General features: G+C 54.0%; 1 long non-coding RNA gene across 1 annotated transcript; it reads left to right on the top strand.

Moving 5' to 3' along the window:
* On the top strand, positions 1–3,017 carry LOC135967644 (uncharacterized). The gene is made up of 2 exons (XR_010581784.1): positions 1–835; positions 2,703–3,017. It is a non-coding gene; the product is annotated as an uncharacterized lncRNA (long non-coding RNA).
* The last annotated feature ends 16,940 nt before the right edge of the window (positions 3,018–19,957 follow it).

The following is a 19,957-nucleotide window of genomic DNA, read 5'->3' as shown; positions in this document are numbered from 1 at the left end:
GCCTTGCCGTCTCCCGCACTCGGGCCGCTCCCTGCATTTCCACCCCGCTCCCACTGCTGGGTAAATGTTCATTTGGACGGGGACAGGATCGAGAAACGCCGGGTAAGGGCTCTGCGCGGGGGCGTCCTCCCCTCCCCGCCCGGCTCTCCCGCTCCATCCCCGCGGCCTGGCCAAGGGCAGCGCCAAGGGCGCCCGCGGAGGGCGCAGCTGCCCCGGACGGAGCCCCCGCCACCCCCACCGCCGCGCGGGTGCTCCAGAGCATCCAACTTCATTTCCACTTCAATTTGATCAGCGGCCAGGGAGCCGGGCGGGAGATAGGAGGCCAGCCCTGACACGAATTAGCCCGGAGATTGCCTGATACGCCTTGGCCCGGGCGCCGGCGCCGCTCGCACGCCTCCCTCGCTTCTCCTTTGTGTCCGCCTCGCCTCTCGGCCTCGCCGCCCTCCATTCCCGCGGCGCTGACCCGGGCCAAGCGAAGTGCTTTGGCTTTGGCCACGTTGAGCGCACCGAGGCGGCCGGGGGCCTGGGGCTCCAGGACCCGTGTGCTCCTGGTGCTCCCAGCCCCACAGGGTCCGGCCGGGTAACCTGGGCCGATCCTGGCGCGCAGGGGCCTCGCTGCTCCTCCCCCGCAGCCCCTCTCGCCCTCTCCGGGACGTGTGCGGGGAGCAGCTGGGAGCCGCGTCTGGAGGGGCTGTCCGACTGGGGAACTTGTCCTGTGCCTTGTCCATACCATTGCATTCATCCTCCCAAGAACCCTGAGAAATGAGGAGATCATCAGAGAAGGTGAAACAGAGGCTCAGAGAGGCGACAATACTCGCCCAAGGTCACACTGCGAGTAAGTGGTCATCTGTCCATTCCTTAGAGCCTCGGTGAGGGGGGTTGTCGGGCATATCTACACAGTTGGTATTTCCCCTTTACCTACTATGGGAGGTTTCGAGAATTGATTATTCCCCACATTTATTGCTAGAAGGAGGTCAAGTATGATGAGGATGATGGAGGCACTTAGAGCTTCCAAAGAAAGGAGCATGACTTCCTTCCACACCCTATTCTCCCAGGTGCCCTCCCAGGACACACCCCCTCCCAAGCTTCCTCCCCACTTCCCCCTACAACCCCCCACCCCAATCCAGGCTTGACCCAAAGACACAGTTTTGCTATGTTCCAGCTAGACTAATGGTGGAGGCCCAAGGACCATCTCTGGGACCCAGGGGGGTCTCTCCCCAGCCCCTCCCTAGAGCTTGGGGTGCTGCTGAGGAAAATTTATATCCCTCTCAGGTTTGGGAACCAATCCCACACTAAAAAGAAAGAAGAAAGAGAGAAGGAAATGATTTTAATTTTTTTAGGTCCAGAAATGAAGCAGAAGTGAGTAAATTTTAATGAAACGGTGCAAAAATGACATCATTTACTCAGAAATCATTAATTTGTCAGCATTAATATTTCAGCTACAACATTGCCTGTCATTTTGTGCCTGCAATGACTGATAAATCTATAAAAGCGTGCTGCTAATTTACTGAATATTTATGTGCAGTGTCATTTGCAGAGTAAGAATGGAATTTATTTCATGCCGAGTTCTGCGGGAGAACATTCCCCACAAACCTTCACCCTGGTAGGCGGGGGAGGGCAGGGGGAGACTCCAAACTTCCTGGAGAACTGGTAACAGGATGAGAAGAAAGGGGGTCCCTCGGGGCTCAGTCCCCCAGCCCCAGAGCACAGGGAGGGAACACCTCACTTTTGCTCAGGTGGTGCAAAGGCACTCCTGGGATCCCCTCTGGGCCCCCGTCGTGGCCAGTTCACATTTGACCTCTGCTGCAGCATTCTCCTCAAAGCTGTCTGCTCCCAGGAAGGCGCCCTGGATTCTGCTGCCCTCTCACTGCAGTGGGAAGGTGCAGTTACTGGCTGGCTAGTTTGGGGCAGGCCCTAGAGAGGATGGCAGGGCAGGTGGACTGCAGGTCCTAGATAGGTTATCAGAAGAGGGGACCTGGGGCCAGGCGTAGTGGCTCATGCCTGTAATCCCAGTGCTTTGTGAGGCCAAGGCAGGAGGATCACTTGAGGTCAGGAGTTCGAGAGCAGCCCCACCAACATGGGGAAGTACTAAAAATATGTTAGCCAGGCATGGTGGCGGGCACCTGTAATCCCAGCTACTCAGGAAGCTGAGGCAGGAGAATTGCTTGAACCTGGGAGGCTGAGGTTGCCGTGAGCCGAGATCACACCACTGCACTCCAACCTGGGTGACAGAGGAAGATTCTGTCCCCCACCCCCTCAAAAAAAAGAAGAGGGGATCTGAGAAGAGCTAATGTGCCTAACGTGGAGCTGGGCAGCCTGAGTTCCAGTTCTGGCTCTGTGAATGTTCTCAGCAGTCTGGGTCTCAGTGTCCTCATCTGGAACATGGGAACGCTATCAGCACCTGCTTCCAGAGACACAGTGAGGATTGGCTGACCTAATGCGTGTGACAGATCCAGGAAACATTAGCTACTGCTGCGGCTGCTGTCATTGAAGGAATCACTGCCAGATTCCCTGCTCCTGGGGTGTTCTTTTTCCGGGTCTTTTTCCCCAGGTGGGAAGTGGGAGGCCCTGAGACCCCATCCCCACAATCCTGAGAGGAACATGACACCCAACAAGGCTCCTCCCTCCCCTATGTGGGTCTGCTTCCCCAGCCCCGAAGGGGATCCCCATTCTCCTCACCCACTGCCTTCTCATTTCCACAGGCTGAGTCCCCAGAATTCCTCGGTGGTATCTATCCGGAAGCACCTTCCTGAAGCACCCAGCCCAGCCAGTGTTTCCCTGGCCCTCAGAGCCATCCATTTCACAGAGGGCAAAATCAAGGCTCTGAGAGTGGTGCCAGCTGCCCAACGACCCCTCGCCCCCACTTCCCCTTCCCCCAATCCCAACAAGAGCACAAATCACCAGCCTTCAGGTTTTGCACAATTTTGCTCAATTTCCTGCCTGAATGGCACAGGGCCTGACCCTCTGCAGGTGCTCAGGAAATGTTCGTGCAATCAATAAAGGACAGCTAAATCTCCCATCTTCTGAAAGCTCTTTGTCTCCTCCCTCCCTCCTGCTCCCCACACTCCATCAGGGCGGCTGGTGGCCCCCTCCTCTGGAAAGCCTCTCCAGTAGCTCCTTTCTCTTCTTTGCCCCTGCTGCTGCTCTAGTGGAGTCCTTGCTAGCACTTACCCGGGCCACTGCACTAGGCTGCTCAGAGGGCTCTCTACCTCCATTTCCTGCCTCTGATGCAGTCACCCTGAGCTGCCAGCACCCTCTCAGGTGCATCCTGCCAGCACCACTCCCTGACTCAGAGCTCCAGCGGCCCCCACTGCTGGAGAAACAGCGTCCTCCTGCCCTTCCAGATCTGGCGTGCTGGCCTCTTCTTCCTCCCTGAGAGCCCCGCCTGCTATTTAACATGCAGGTCAACACTTGTCTGTCTCCAGGGCTTTGCTGTCCCTTCTGCCCAGTGTCCTGCCATTCCTCACAGCTAAATCACATCTATCCTTCAAGGCCCATCACAGTCGTTCCTGGTCCCCTCAGAATTCCTCCTCATCCAAGCAAGGCCACGGGGGACAGGGAGCTGCCTTCTCTCCCAAGCAAGCCCTAGTGTGGGAGAAAATGTCAGGCAAAGGAAAAGAAGGGCACCCATTGTCTGCATCTTGGGGAGAACACTGGACTGGTGGTCGGGGGGCCTGGGTTCTCTTTCTGGTCAGCACTATGTGGCCTTGACCTTGCCTATCTATGAAATGGGCTGGTCCAGATCTCTCCAGTCCACACTCTGAGTCTATCATGTTCACGGCTGCATCTTGCACCAAGCATAGCACAAGGCACATAGTTCCTCAATAAATATTCACTGAATGACAGACTTCTAAAGTCCTGCTCTCTGTCAGGGTTCTGAGGTTCTGCAACTTGGTACTGTCCAGGCAGACATTTGGGGGATTACCCAGGGACAGGCAGAAGGAACTGCTTCACTACTAACATTGAAGAGTGACAAACTTTCACATAAATGACGTTATTTAATCCTCGCAACAACCCTGTGGCCTGCAGTTCCCCATCCCCATTTCACAGATGAGGAAACTGAGGCTAGAAGGTTAAGTGACCTTATCAGGCTCACACCCAGGTCCTTGGCTCCAAATCCAGTGCTCTTTCTGCTGCCCCCAAATGCTTTCCTTTGCTCTTAGAATAAACCCCAAGCCTTTTGTGGCCTGTGAGACTGTGTGATCATGCCCCTGAGATCTTCTTCAAACTCACTCACCCTCCTGGATCAGAGCCACGCTGGACTCTGGCTGCCCCTTGAACCCTGCAAGCTCATTCCCTCCTCCAGGCCTTTGCACTGCTATTTCCTCCGCCTGAAAAGTTTGTCTTTGCCATCTAGATCCCAGCTCCCATGCCACCTTTTCAGAGGCCTTCCTTGCCCACCAAGCTAAAATAGATATTTCGTTTCCCTCAGACGCCACCGGACACGGTCTCATATGTCTGTGGCCTGTTGGTCGCTTGTGTTCTCCCTGAGGGGTTCCCGGCTGCCTGTCCGACCCTACGAGCCAGGTCTCTGGAAAGCATCTGGCTGAGAGTGACTATTGGATGGATGGATCCATGCCTTGCAGCTCTGCCTGGGTGTGATAGAGAGGAAAACTATGAACCTCCCATCTTCCAGGAGAAGAGATGCGGTGGTTGGAAGGCAGGGATGTAGTAGGTTGGGAGCACCAGGAATGCAAGGTACAGCCCAGTCCCAGAAGCTGGATTCCAGAGAAGGGAGGCTGGGAGATGCTGCCCACCCTTGTCCTGGCCGCCCCCCCACCCCCACACCTCACACTCATTTCCTTCCCGGAGTCAGTCTCATTTGCTTTCCCTAAAAGCCGCTGGAGGAGCCAATATGTACGTGATGAATATTTCATCTCCTGAGCATGGGTTTGCGGGAGAGCTGTGATCCCCCGGGGGGGGAGCGCTGCCCAGCCGTGCCTGGGAAGAAGGGGGGCTGAGAGGGGCACTGGCAATAGGCTCTGAAGGAGGCAGGTTTTAGGGTCCACCCACCTGCTTCTGCTGACTCCTTTGGCCTTGGGAGGCTCAGAGGGGCCGGGGTAGCCTGAATCTGAGGCACAAATACTTCGTGCCCCGTGGGGCTCCCAGTCCTTCATTGGGGTTCGCCTGTGGCAAGGGGCAGATGTTTTCCTGAGCTCAGAGACACATGAAAAATGGGGAAAATGAGGCTTAGGGAAGTTAAGAGGGAGAGGAAAATGAGGCTTAGGGAAGTTAAGAGGGAGAGGGGAGAGAACTATGCCAGGGTTCTGAGGCTCTGAGGTTGGCGCACCCACGAACCCACACTCAGGAGATGTCCAGGCCGAAGGTGCCACTGGCATGACTATGGCTGAAGGTGTGGAGCACGGACTGGTCCTCACATATAGTGGCCTCTCAAATAGGAGTCCTGGAAACTGCTCCCCCTGGGGACGGGGGCTAGGAAGCTACAGCCTGAGAAGGGAAGGGAGGGACAGGTAAGCACGGAGGAAGAGGGAGGAATGAGGAGCATGAGGCTCACTTCTTTCCTGCCCGGTGCCCATCCCCAGCCCCGCGTTGTGCTCTCCGCCCTTCCCCTCCCTGGCCACAGGAGCCAATGACAGCCAAGGCGAGCTTCTCCAGCTCTGGAAGCTGCCAGTCCTGGTTGCCAGTCCTTTGCTTCCACACCAGTTGACTGACCTTTGAACCTACCAAAGCCTCAGTTTCCCCATTTGAAAACTAGCATTAGTTATACCACCTGGCCGGGTAATTCTGAAGGGCCAGCAGAATGCCTGGCACATAATAAAGACTCAGGGGATTTAGTGTCTACACCACACACACGCACACAGGCACACACACGCACACAGGCACACACACGCCCCACCATCACCTCTCCTCTGTCATCCACCTCTGGTTTGAAAACAAAGGACCACCCGTTGCCTCCTCCTTCACCCGGGCTTTCTCACCTCTTCCTCTACCCTGTCCACCCCCTCACCACACACCCCACTCCACAACCCTGAGCCTCTGCTCCCTGAGGAACGGAGTGGTGTTGGGAAGGAAGGGGAGGTATCTGATCTCCTGGGCCTCAGCCAGCCCTGGGTGAAGATGACCCCTTGCCGCCATGTCCCCCAGCCCTCTGTAGCCAGACCTGCCCCTCCCCCAGCGGCCAGGCTCAATCCTGTCCCTCCGTCCCCACCCACCACATTACCCTCTGAATACTCTCATTATACCATTACTAATTAGGGCTGCTCAGCAAATTGGCGGCTGCATTCGAGGGAGACAGTGTGCGGAGCATATGGCATAATATCGTATTAATGAACACTCTAAATTCAAACCCAGGTCAGCTGCTCGCTTCTCGCCAGTGTCACCCACGCTAAAGGAGGGAGGGGAAAAAAACAGTCAACCTTTCCCTCCCTTCCCTTGCCTCTCTCCAAACACACATTCCGCAGCATGGGCTGGGCTGGGCTGGCATCGCACTGTGGACCTGCATGGCCAGAAGAAGGGCCTCCCTCCCGCCATGTGCAAGCGGACGCTTCTACGATTAGAACTAATTAATAATAAACCGGGGCCACGGCCGGGCTTTCCCCCTACATTATCTCTGTGGTTCCCAACATCCCTGAGGAGGGGGCTTCAGCACAGGGGGGCAAACTGAGAGCCTCTGAGGTCATGGTGCTTTTTCTGGGTGACAGGGTGGCTGGGCTGGATATCAACCTAGGCTTTTTGCTCTCCAGTCCTGCTTGTCCTGCTCTGTCCAGCCCACAGGCGGAGAATTTGGCTTGTCAAGTTCTACCCGGCACACCTGGGTGGACGAGCGCCTTCCTCTTTCTCATTTTCTCTCCCTCGCCTCTCTCCCACGTTCTACAGAAGACGCGAAGAAGATGATGAATTCACGCGTGGCCTGGGAGTCTTGATGGTACCCCTGGCCTCCCTGCATCCTGGGAGGAGGAAACGAAGCAGATACTTGGGTGGGGGGCGGATTCTGGGGTCAGTCTGAGGAGGCCTTGGGGAAGAAATGAGCGCCAAGCAAGGCTCCCAAGAGGAATGGAAGGGCCAGAACCGAAGCTGGCTTGCCCTCGGCCGGGGGCAGTGCCCACAGATGTCCTGGATGGAGCCTGTCCAAGGCGTCCTGTCTCTGCTAGTCTGAGCCAGGGATGAGCCTGAACGGGCTTCCCATGCCATCCATCTTGCTGTCTGATATGCTGTTGTCAGTGATCCTCAACAGGATCACAGGTTTCTTAAGCTTCCAATTCCTCATTTCACATCAAGGTGAGAGGCTGCTTCATGCCTGCTGCCTGCTGAGCCCAGAGACTGCGGAAAGCGGGGGGCTGGCCACTTGTGCACACATCTCCTATCTCTGCCCAGGCTTGTCCCTGCCCTGATCAAAGCATCCTTCAATTTTGCCTCCCCCGGGAAGCCTTCCCTGATTAAGACTACAGAGTCCTTGGCATCTGAGAGAGTCTTAGAGATTGATCTTAGGTGGTGTCCCCAAATTGAGGACTGGGCCTATCACAGAAGGGAGGGTGGCCAGATCCTTGCCGAAGCAAACAAACAAAAACCTCTCCTGCCTGTGCCCGCCTCCACTCCCAACTCGGGGAGCTGAGCTTCCTAAGCTGGGGCGTCGTCCGGGTATCTCAGGTAGAGGGGTGCTGTGGGCTGGGAGTCAAGGTGGATTTCACCTCCAATTAAGTCACAGTGCAAACCCCTTCAGGCCCCTTCTCTGGCTGCAATCTTTGTGAATTCAGTTCCTGACATCCTCCCAGTCCTCTCACCCAGGGGTTGTGAAGATCAGCAGATGTTCCTGGCCCACAAAAGGGTTTATCAGGACACATTGTTAGGGGGAATCTTGTCAAAGAATTGGAGCTTGCAGGCTGAGTCCCTCCTCTCTCAAGTCTAACAGGAACAAGGAGTTCCTGTCCACCTCTTGGGTGTATGTGATGAGTCTGTGGGGGAGGATTGGGGATGATTTGGGGTGTTTACTTTCTTAGCAGGGTCCCAATCTGGAATCAGGGAGGAGTCACTTGGGTTTTAACCTTCATTTTACTGTAGGTCTCCAGGGAGTGAGTGCCTTCTCTCTTTACTTTTCCGTCTGTGGAATGGGTGTATTCACAGTAGCGTAGCCAGGACTGAGAGATGCTTCTGTGAAAGACCCACTCGGTGAGGCTTGAGACTCTGGCCTAGCTGAGCATCCACCACCTCCCTCCTCCTGCGTTGGCGCCCTCAAGATGGAAGAGCTGCCTGACCAAGCGACTGCTCCTCTCCTGGGCTGTCAGACAAGAAGGGAGGCTGGAGTGCCCTATGCCACCACCCAGAGACCTCTGCTGTGGGCAGCCTTGAGCTAGCCTGCTGCCGGGCCCTTGCCGCCACCCAAGGTGTGAGAGGCCCCCTTGGCGACAGACCTTCAGCCCCCCATTGCATGACAGGTGCCCTCGTTTGTGTCTGCGGCACTAGGACCCAGCCTTGGCCACTTGGGGGCTCTGCCTGTGCACGCTGCCCCCCCACCCCGCGCCCCCAGCCGCCCTGCCTGGTATCCAGGCCACACTGTCTCATCCTTGGGCCCTGCCCCACTCGCCACCACTCACACCATGGTCATAGGATCATTTTCCTTTGTCTGCAGAACCCGCAGACCCTCCCCTCCTCCCCATAGCTCTACCAGCAGGGGAGCCCAGGAGAAGCAAATAATTGTCGCCCCTCCCAGCCCAGACCAGCCAGGCGGAACGCAGGGGTGTCAGTAAGCCCTGGATGACAATTATTTATCTGCCCCCACCAAGCCATTACCTACCCCCACCCCACCCCGCTGTGGGCCCCCCATCCCCTCCCTCTCCTCTAGTAGAGGAGTAAACAAACCCACCCAGGGAGAGGTGTTGGCTGGTCTCTGGATTTTAGAAGCCGCTTGTGAGGACTTGTCCGGGGGTGGGGACACCGCCACTCCATCTCTCCAGAGGCAATAATGCAACTTTGTGTTGCAGATTTGGCTCCGTTGTGCGTGTGTGAGCATGTGTGTATGCGTGTGTACCTGCGTGTGTGCGTGTGCGTGCATGTGCATGTGTGGGTGTGTGCGTGAGTGCATGTGTGCGTGCACATGGGTGTGTGCGTGCGTGTGTGTGTGTGTGTGTGAACCAAGGTTCCAAGGAGGTCTGGACTCTTCCCAGGGAGAAGAGGCTGAGCTAGAAGGGAGCTGAAAGGCCATCTCCTTGGAAGCCTGAACCTGGGGCCTAGGAAGGTGAGGGACCTTCCCCAGGTGACAAAGCCAGCAAGAGGAACCCTCAGGTCTGGGTAAAGTGTACTTTCCACAAGTGACCCCTATTGCTAGATCTCTGTTCAGAGACCCTGTAAACACCACAACCCCACATCCACATTTTTCACACAGCCTTCTCCCTTTGACCCTATGTCTGGGGTGAGAGTGGGACCAGCTACACTACTTGTAGTACCCAATGCAAAATGAAAGTGCAGGCCCCTTGTTCAGACATTATTAAGGCTTTCAAGATAGCGACAGAAGAGCATTAAACCATTAAACCTTCTAACCACAGGGCTCTGTACACAGATCACCAGCCCATGAACCTGGCCCTGGGCTAGGACCTTGTCAATCTATTTCCTCTGCAGCTGTGAAGACCTTGGGTAAAATCCCCACACACATTCTAGAAGCCTCCCTGTCTGGAACCAGGGTTCCATAGTCACTGCCACCCCCACCACAGCAGTCAGCCCAGTGACTGCAGCCTGGGGAGGAGAAACTGAGTTAGCATTCTGGACCTGGGCTGATCCCCAGAATAAGGTGGGGAGCTGGCCTGGGGATCAGACTGCATCTGTCTCTTGCAGAGGGCAGTGGGCATAGGCCCTAGCATGCAAGAGAGAAGCTGCTCAGAGCCAAGGCTCTGCAGATTTAGAAGAGGCAGGACCTAGGGTTTTCTGGGAGCTGTACTTCCTCCGTGTTTCCGTGTGTCTTGTAGAGGGCCTGTGTTGTTCACTTGTGTGGGTATATAATGTTGTGTATGCAAAGAAGGCCTGTGCTGGGTGCCTCGTGTGTACACTCACAGCCCAAGTGCAAGGTAGGCTGGCTTACTGCCCACTCCCCTCCCCACCTGGTGCCACCCCCGTGGGTGTCTAGGCCCCCATGCCCATGTAGGGCATGTTCCTATCCTCAGGCATTCTGCATTGGAATTCAGGCCCTTGCCAGCCTGTTCCATGCTCGCTAACTATAAACTATCTGATTTATATTCATTAACCAGTACTAGACAGCGGCAGGCACAGCTAACTTCAGTGGGGGACAGGCCTCCATCGACAGGCGGACTGCATTTCAGTTAATTAAGGGGCTGTAATTGTTGTCCAGGACAAGGGTCCCCAGGGCACAGGCTTTGTAAATAACTACCCTCCACTGCCCCCACCTTTCACCCCACTCCTCTCTGCCTACTTTCCTCCTTCCCAGGTCTCAGAAGCCAGGTAAAGTAGCTGGGGCAGGAAAGGAGGCTGTGGAGAGGTGGGAGTGAAGACCTGGCTGGCGGGGGATGCCCCTCCTACATCCTTGCAAGGTCACAATTCCCTGGGTTGGGCTGGTGGTGGGCTGGGGGAGCCCTGGGCAGAGCATGGTGGGCTGGGTCATAGAAAATGATTTTACTGCCCAAACTGGCTGAGTCCAGGAAGGCAGGACCCACCTCCACACATGCACTCTTGCACGCAGGAACACACACAGACACACAAATGTACACATGTACACCTCTCCAGATCGAGTTATTTATGCTGTTTTCCCCTCACCTGCCTACATACCCACCCTGTGAGCTCAGCCCTGGCACCTGGGCACTGGGCAGGCTTTCTGGCATCTGTTGGGCACAGGGGGACTTTAGGGGGTCAGGTAGAAACTAAACAAGTAGGAGCTGTCATCTTAGCAACCCAGAAAAATGAAGGGAGGCACCTACCTCTCATAAGAATTGATGAGGGAGGCTTGTGGCCTTTGGAACTCTCAAATAGGGGGACTTCTGGTCTGCTAGGGCATGGGAGGGCCATCCAGGGGCTACCACTTTGATAGGGAAGAGGGTCCCTCCTCTAAAGAAATACCTGACATAGAGTGAGGGACGGGAGGTGGTCTGGGAAGACAGGAGTCTGATGATGGAGGTACACACTAAAGACACCTACAGACCTACAGCCACCAGTGTGAACAGATATTCAAGTGTACGGATGGTCCTGGAGAATGCCACAGAGCGGGCAGGGCCTCTGAGGAGATGAGAATCTTGAGCAGAGCTTTAAATTAAGGCATGATACAACCATGGTAGAGGAGGAGATGGCTTTGCTCCAGGCCTGTTGCTTCCAGCTCTTCTTTGCACAGATGCCTCCAAGTGCCTGCCCACTATGTGCCAGAGACAAGTGGCAAATAAAACTGCCAGCTTCCCTGCCCTCCCAGAGAGCAAAGAGTGGGAGACCACATGTGCGAGCATGTGTATACATACCTGTATGTGTGCAGGTCATGTGTATGTATGCCTATGTGCTCTGAGCATAATTTCCAAATATCAATTGAGAGTCTACTATATTTCAAACACCCTATGGACACAGGACAAAACAGCGAGCGTGACATTCACCTGTGTACATGTGTGTGGGTGTGTGATACGTGTCTGTGTCATGTGCACATGTGTCTGTGTGTGCGTGTGCAGGCCCCTGCAAGGGAGCTTTCGCCAGCCCACTCGGGACTTGAGCCAAGTCTCCTACCTTGCAATCATTCTCCTGGAATTATTATCCTTGGATATTTTTGAACCTGTGACTACTTCTGCTTGCACTCCCCACCTCCACCCCTTGCTGTGGGCCATGGGAGCCTATATGTGTTTTTTTTCTGCCTAAAAAGGTATCTGCTGATCTTGAGTCACTGAATAGTCACCCTAAGTCAAATCAGAATTGAGTTTTGTTAGGCCCGAGTGGGTAAATTGCTTGAGCTCAGGAGTTCAAGACCAGCCAGGCTAGCATGGTGAAACCCCATCTCAAACAGAAATACAAAAAAGTAGCCGGGCTTGATGGTGCATGCCTGTGTTCCCAGCTACCCAGGAGGCTGAAGTGGGAGGATCACAGTGGAGGTTGCAGTGAGCTAAGATCACACCATTGCACTCCAGACTGAATGACTGAGTGAGACCCTATCTAGAAAAAGAGAGAAAGAAAAAAGAATTGATTTTTGTGAACTTCACTCGCAGTTCAGGATACCTGCACCCATCCTCCACCCTGCCCCCCACCCACAGCCCATCCCAGGCATAAATCTCAAAGTTGGCTACAACCCTTATAGTGATTTTCGACAAGGTGCTCTGGAAGTAGGCATTTAACTTGGATCTATCTAGACAGAGTCTAGCAAAGAAGAGAAAATAAGTTTCCGTGTCTATCCCCCGCCCCACCCCCATTTCCACCTATCAGCCCTTATCTAAAAGAAAAATTAGAGAGTTATTAGGAGTTTGATTAGGGGTGAGCAGGTTGGTAATGAAATTACATTTCAGCTCTTTCTCAGCCCCTGTAAGTATTAAGTGGTTTGATCAATGGTGTTCACACAATTAATTCTGCCTGATTGCAGAGAGTGACTGTATCGACAGCCGGGTTTCCCACCTCGAACTTTGTCTCTTAGCCAAACGTGCCTTCGGGAAGCTTGGAGGGTGCGGGTGGGGGCCCCTGTCAGTGAAGCCCTTTGCTGAATGCCACCTTCAAGCTCATGTGGATTATTTTTTCTTTAAGCTTAAAGGAAATTTAGGAATCACTTCAAAATTAAATTACTGAGTTCTAGACTAGGAGCGATGAGATCGCACACCCTCCTGCACCAGTTTCTTCATTTGACCAGCATTTCTTGAGCACCCACGCCAACTCCGAGACCTAATCCTCTCCAGGCCCCCTTCCTGGGACAGGGCAACACAGCCGTCTTTCCCTAGCCTCTCCTGCATGTTATCCCGGGCTATCAAGAGAGCCTTCCCCGTATCCCACTGAAATCTCTGCTGCTTTAATTTAATCCACCGACTCTTGCTGGGTCTTTTAGGGATGTAGAAGGCTGCTTCATATGGCCCTTCATGAAACAACACTCCTGACAACAAAGGTTGTGTTCTTGAAGCTGGGGAACCTCCAGTTGCTGGGACTCTGCCCACCGTGACATATTTCTTTCCATCATCCCACCCTGTGTCCCTGTGGCCTCTGGACACACTGCTTCAGCCGGGGTGGGGTGGCTCTTTGTAGGTTTGTGGCTACTCTTTACATAATTCGAGAGTGAGCCCTGCGGCCCAGGAAGCTTCCCTGGAGAGGTTACATTTCCTGGAGGGGAAGGCTGTAGGGGTGTGGGTGACCATGAGATGCTGGGAAGGCTGAAGGGGCAAAGAGAGGACACAGACAGACTGAGACGGGGAACCACAAAATTTTCTAATATTGTATTATTTGAACCTTCACTGAAGGACATGTGCTGTTTTTTATTTGTCTGTTTGTTTTCTGAGATGGAGTTTTGCTCTTGTTGCCCGGGCTGGAGTGCAATGGCAGGATCTTGGCTCACTGCAACCTCTACATCCCGAGTTCAAGCGATTCTCTTGCCTCAGCCAGTAGCTGGGATTATAGGCATGGGCCACCATACCCAGATAATTTTCCCATTTTTGGTAGAGTTAGGGTTTCACCATGTTGACCAGGCCGATCTTGAACTCCTGACCTAAAGTGAGGCGGTGGGTCACCGCGCCCAGCCAGCATGTGCTGTTTTAAGATGTGGATTCATGAAATTCTCCCAACTGCCCAATGAAATAGATGCTCTTTTATGCCCCTATAGCATGTAAGAAAACTGACGGATAGATGAGTTAAGGTCTCCTCCAACCTAGTAAGTGGTGGGACTTCCTGAGAGGAAGAGTGGAAAGGGAACCTGCCTTCCTTGTTCAGCTGGGGCTCACCCTAATGCCCCAAAGACCTCCTCCACCTTTGGGCAGCCCTCCTCCGGCAGAAACAGAAGTGAGGGCTTGCCAGCAGCCCTGGGGCACCCCGGTCACTCATCCTTACCTGTACTTTTTTCTCAATGTCAAGAAGGCCTTCGTGCTAGCATGTCTGCCTCAGTATTCCAAGAATACCTGTTGGGTCACTTGTCCAGTTCTGATAGCAATGGGCAAATTGTAACATCCAATGCCAGCACTGCAGCGCCAGGGGTTCACAGAGGAACCCCTTAAAGGAAAGGGATTCTGTGCTCCTAACTAGCAGGATGTGCTGAGTGAAGAGGCCAAAGCTGGCCAAAGCCTTGGGTGAGGGGCTCGTGGGCCAGGGAGGTGGCCTCTTATCTGTTTGGCCAAAAAGGAGGGAAAGGAAATGATGATTGGGCCCTCTTTCTTTTTGCAAATGTTTACTCCAGACCCTCAGCCCAACAACCATAATGACCAACAATGAAGCATGTAGTCCTCTAATTTTTATCCATTCATCTGATAGGATATATGCATCAACAATACACAACAACATGACGACACGTCCGTGATCTAGTGTTAAAGGGGAAAAGCAGTATGAGCCCAACTTGGAGTGTGTGTGTGTGTGTGTGTGTGTGTCCCTGTGCTGAGCAGTAGCCACACGTAATCTTGTGTACCCCTCTTCGTAATCCTGTGGGGTGATAGTATAATTATCCTCTTTTTATAAATAGGGAAACTGAGGCTCACAGCAGTTAGGTCACTCACCCAACACAGCTGATACCTGGTGAAGTCAGGATTCACCTGTGCTCTTAATCATTGCCTTATAATGATCCTATATCCTTGGCCAATCCTTTTCACCTTACAAAGGACATTTGTGTGTATGATTTCAAATAAAAATATTCACAGCCACTCTAACAAGCATCTAATAATGAACCCATTTTAGACATTAAGAAACTGAGACTCAAAGAAGTTAAGAGACTTGCCCAAAGTCACAGAGCTAATCAACTGTGGCAGAAGAAGGACTCCAACTCAGGTCTGTACAGATGCAAAGCTCTGCACTATTTCTTTTTTTTTTTTTTTTTTTTTGAGACGAAGTCTCGCTATGCCGCCCAGGCTGGAGTGCAGTGGCCGGATCTCAGCTCACTGCAAGTTCCGCCTCCCGGGTTTACGCCATTCTCCTGCCTCAGCCTCCCGAGTAGCTGGGACTACAGGCGCCCGCCACCTCGCCCGGCTAGTTTTTTGTATTTTTTAGTAGAGACGGGGTTTCACTGTATTAGCCAGGATGGTCTTGATCTCCTGACCTCATGATCCACCCGTCTCGGCTTCCCAAAGTGCTGGGATTACAGGCTTGAGCCACCGCGCCCGGCCTGCTCTGCACTATTTCAAGGGAAAAATAGAAACAGAGATAAAAGAAGCCAACATGGACAGACATCAAAACAGACACAGCAGAGACAGAGTGATGCACAGCCCTGAAAAGAGAGGAAAAGCCTTTCCCTCCCCTCCTCTGCCTGTCTCTACTCAAATGTAGAGGGGAAAAAATCATTTTAAGCAGGTGCCTTGCAGCCTTGCATTTAAGAAAAACACATGGAATTAAGTTCCTAAAAAGCTAGGAAAGCTGAACCAAACCATCATTGGGGCTTGAAATGAGATTTTACGTTTTCTCCATTCTGGGCACTGAGCCGTCAAGGGTGCCACGTGCCAGGCTGGTGAGGACCACTTGTTCGTTAGGGGTACCAGGGGATGGTGGCTGTCTGCCCAGCCTGGCCCAGCCTGGTCCTACCCTGGTAGGTGCCAGCTGCTTGCCAGGCCCATGAGAGGGTTGGGCTCAGAGAACATCCGTGTGGGAGTTCTAGCTCCTTGCTGCCCAAAGTGTGGTCCACAGACTGGCAGTACAGCACCCCAGGGGAGCCTGCTAGGGATGCAGAGTGTCAGGCCCTGCCTTCTGAATCAGAAATTGTTTGAACAAGAGCTGGGAGTGATGTGTCTACCCATCACAGTTTGAGAAACCCTGCTCCAGCTGAAATCTGAAAAGAGGAGAGACGGGCCCAGGTCTCAAAGGCCCCTTCTTCCCGCTGCCTGGGGACCCCAAATCTGAGCAGCGCACACAGACTCTGGGAGAGCTGAGGCTGACAGGTTGTGGCTGTGGGTACAGGGGAAGGCGGGAGGGAGGGGCCCTCCCCGACCTGAACCGCTTGAGGCGCCTGCCAGCCTCAGCCAGAGAGGGTGGGGGTGGGGGTTAGTCTCTGTCAGCAGATCTTTCTGGAAGGAGAGTCAAGGTGCCCCTAGTTCCCTCCCCTCCCACGTGAGTGTGAGAACACTGTGTGCAGGGATGGAGGGCAAGTGGCCAAGGGCACCAGGTTCACCTTCCCCAGAGGCACCATGGTCTTGACGCCCGTCCCTGCCCCTGATGGCCCCAAAACATCAGACCAAGGAGCTGCTTCTCTCCAGAATAGGGAGGACCTCAGTCCCTCTGCCCCCTGCCCCAGGCCTGAGAGAGTTTCCCTTCCTCCTTCCTCGCCCGACTCCTACTAAAGCACCTGCTCCCGCCAGCCTCCTCCAGGCCACCTGGCTCACAGGGCCGGTCCCTCTGACCATCAGAACCTAGCAGGTGTGGCCCTCAGCTGGCTCCCAGCACACAACTCCTTAAAGAGACCCTGAGAACAGAGATTCAGAGGCCATGGGCGGCTGTGATGGTGAAGAGTTGTGCCCATGGCCTCAAGCCTGGGGAAGGGGCTGGGCTGCGACTTTTAGCTCACCAAAGTAGACATCAGGTAGTTCGAGAGGTTCTCAGTCCTGGCTGCACACTTAACTCATTTAGAGAACTTTCGAAAGTACAGAGGCGTGCGGCCCAGCCCAGACCAATAGAATCAGAATTTCTTGGGACAGGTGGGAATGGTAGGGGAAGAGGCATTCATATTTTTTAAATACTCAAGTGCAGCCACCTACTCAGTCTACCTACCTCACTGCTGATGAGGAAGTGTGACCCAGGGAACAACGACACAGCTGCACCCCATAGGAAGGGCTCGCTCTGTCTCACAGCACAGCCCAGACTAGCGCCTGCCCAGGCAGCACAACAGACTCCAGGCACTAACAGGTCTACCAAGCTCAGGCGCAGCTGCAGAGGGAGTACAAAGGCCCCTTTCCAGCTGGGCTGGGAGAGCCCTCCTCCCTCACCCTCCAGCTGGGAGTTGGTGGGGCAAGGGCAAAAACCTGTGCAAAAAGCTCTGCCCCTCAGCCGCTGTGTGACCTCGGCCAAGTTGTTTAACCTCCTGGACTCTCCGTTTCCTCAAGTATTTAAAAATGCCTAGGCTGGGCACAGTGACTCACGCTTGTAATCCCATCACTTTGGGAAGCTGAGGCAGATGGATCGCTTGAGCCTCAAGAGTTCAAGACCAGCCAGGCCAACATGGTGAGACTCCATTTAAAAAAAAAAAGTCAAAAATTAAAAAAAAAAAAAAGCCTAAATTGCAGACTTCCGGTAAGGATGCCTAACACATGGAGGTGTTCAGTAAAATGTTGCTGAATGAATGAATAAATGAATGAATGAATGAATGAATGAATTTACACCTGGTGCTCTACTTTGAAACCTAAGATCTGGAAACCAAACCCAAGAGAGTCCTGGTCATCCAAGGTTCCTGGGCTTTTGAAACTTCTGGGAAGGGTGGAGGCAGGTGAGGCGGTGGAGGCTTTTCTTCAAGGGGTGGAGTTTATCCACATGGTTGAGGCCCCAGGATTTCAGGCCAAGGTGTGGGCAACTCGACAAGAATAAGCATGTCATTCATCTTCCAGCGGCTTCCTGCCCTGGCCTGTTCCACTGGAACAGCTTTAGCTCCACTGTGGGAGGGGCTGGACTACTCTCCTTCCTTCAACCCTCTGCCCTGCCAGGGCCCAGCCAAGGCACGGGAGGGGGCGGGCGGGGTGTGGGGGGGTCACTGAGATGCAGTGTTGAGCTGTGCTGAGATCACGCAGGGACCCCCATCCCGGGCCAGCAGGGGTGAGTCTAGCCAGCAGAGGGAGGTGGGACCCTCTCAGACTGGTGACAGGTAAGTGGCCTACTCTGAGAGCTGGAGGAAGGAAGAGGGTGAGGGGAGTCCCTCTCGGCCTCCCCACTGCCTGCAGGCTCCAGCAGCAGCCGCGGGCACCGCCCACACCACATTCCCAGTCAATTTCCTGAACCTCAAACTTCTGCCAGCCAGCTCTGCTTCACCGCCGCTGCCGCTCCCCTTTCCATGAAAGCTGCACCTCCTGGACTTCCTTCTCTCATTCCTCCCCCCACCCCATGTCACCATAACCTCCGGTGCTAGTGCCAGCTCCCCACCGCGGGGTGCCCTGGGCCACAGGTGACACCAGGCAGGGCCCACCACAATCGGCTCCTTTATCACTGCTTTGATGAGACAAAAACCCTGCGGATGGAGAGATCAAACTAACCGTCCTGGGGCAGGAAGGTGGGGTAGGGAGTATCTCCCAGGATCTGAGCTGCCATCCTGGGGCAGGAGGGGGCACTGGCTTGTTTTCCTTCCTTGAGCAGGTACAAAAGAAGCCACATTCAGGTAACCCTGCCTTTGAAGCTTGCCTTTGAAATCTGGACTCCTGGGTCTGTGCCAATCAGGCCCAGACGCCAGTGCCCCCACCCCGCCCAGCCCACTCAGCCCTCCATTGATGCTGCTGTTGGGAGATCAAAGGGTCCTGGCCCCCTCCTCACCATGAAGTCTAGGGCCCTGGGCTGGGGACAACTGTCAGGGCCAGGGCACAAACGCAGATTTCAGAGGACTCCCAAACAGGCATCGGGCATCTATTATCTGCCAGATGCTTTCACACATAGGGACGGCCTCATTCTTCCTCAGTCGTCATTGTGCCCTGGGTCCCCTTTTTCAGATGAGGACACAGACGCTTTGAGAAGTTAAATAACCTATCCCAGCAGTTAGGATTGGAAACCTTCCGATCCCATATCCAGGGCTGTCTCCCGACTGGAGAGTCCTACCACCCTAAAGAGAGAAGACAATTCCCAATTGCTGGCCACTAATCCAGTGATATGCTTCAGTCCTCAAAGCCAGCATCTCATAAAAGGCCACCCCTTTCTTATTTCAAAGTGCACTAATTTCCTTCCTCCCCTCTGCTTCACAGGTAGGATGGACAGGCAGCCAGGTGTCTGCCAGGGAGTCCAGTTTTTCTTCTCCTCCAGGCACATCAACCCTCACTTTGCCTTTGAATTTCTGGCAGCAAGGACTGGAGAACCCGTGGAACAAGAATACCCTGTCTCAACACTGAGTTCCTCTTAGAACAATGGAGGAGTGGCGGGGCCAGCCCCCATGCGCTCCTTCCCAGGTGGAGACAGGCAGAGCGGAAGACCTCCCCCATTCCACCGCAGGCCGGTGCCTCTCTCACCTGACCCCTCACCTGGCCCTCTGCTTCCTCTCAGCACCCCATCTCCTGGCTGCTTACCTCGCTCCAGACAACCTGATCAAAGGCAAGAACCTGGGAGCCATTAATGATCTCCTCCTCTCCTCCTCCGCCTCTCTCCCCTCTCCACCCCTTCCCCTGCTCTTCCTGCCAGGACATAAATAAGCAATTCTCCCGGGCGGAACAGGCTGGGCAGAGGCGGAAGGGCCCTTCTACATCAGCTCCCTCATTTTATAGACGAGCAAGCTGAGGCCCAGAGAGATGGTGATTTTCTTATGGCCACACAACAAATTAGTGGCTGGGCTGAGACCAGGGTAATACTTAGATCTTTGGAAGCCTAAACAATGAAGAAATGTTGTTTTCTCCCCCTGATATAGGTGTTTCAAAATAGAAACAATATGAAGCTGTGAAACAGAGCTAATAGACATCAGCTCTGTCCAATAGAACTTTCTAATTTGTTCGTGTGTGTGTGTGTGTGTGTGTGTGTGTGTGTGTGTGGACAGGGTTTAACCATGTTGCCCAGGCTGTTCTCAAACTCCTGGCCTCCCAAATGGCTGGGACTACAGACATGAATGCCACTGCTCCTGGCCCAATAGAATGCTCTGCAGTGATGGAACTATTCTCTATTTGTACTGTCCAATATGATAGTAACTAGCCCCATGTGGCTATGAAGCACTTAAATCGTGCCCAGTGTGACTCAGGAGATAAACTTAATTTCA

The sequence above is a fragment of the Macaca fascicularis genome, chromosome 16, assembly GCF_037993035.2.
Source record: "Macaca fascicularis isolate 582-1 chromosome 16, T2T-MFA8v1.1".
Classification (NCBI taxonomy): domain Eukaryota; kingdom Metazoa; phylum Chordata; class Mammalia; order Primates; family Cercopithecidae; genus Macaca; species Macaca fascicularis.
Note: the sequence above shows the minus strand (reverse complement) of the source record. Positions and strands in the feature narration are given on the sequence as shown.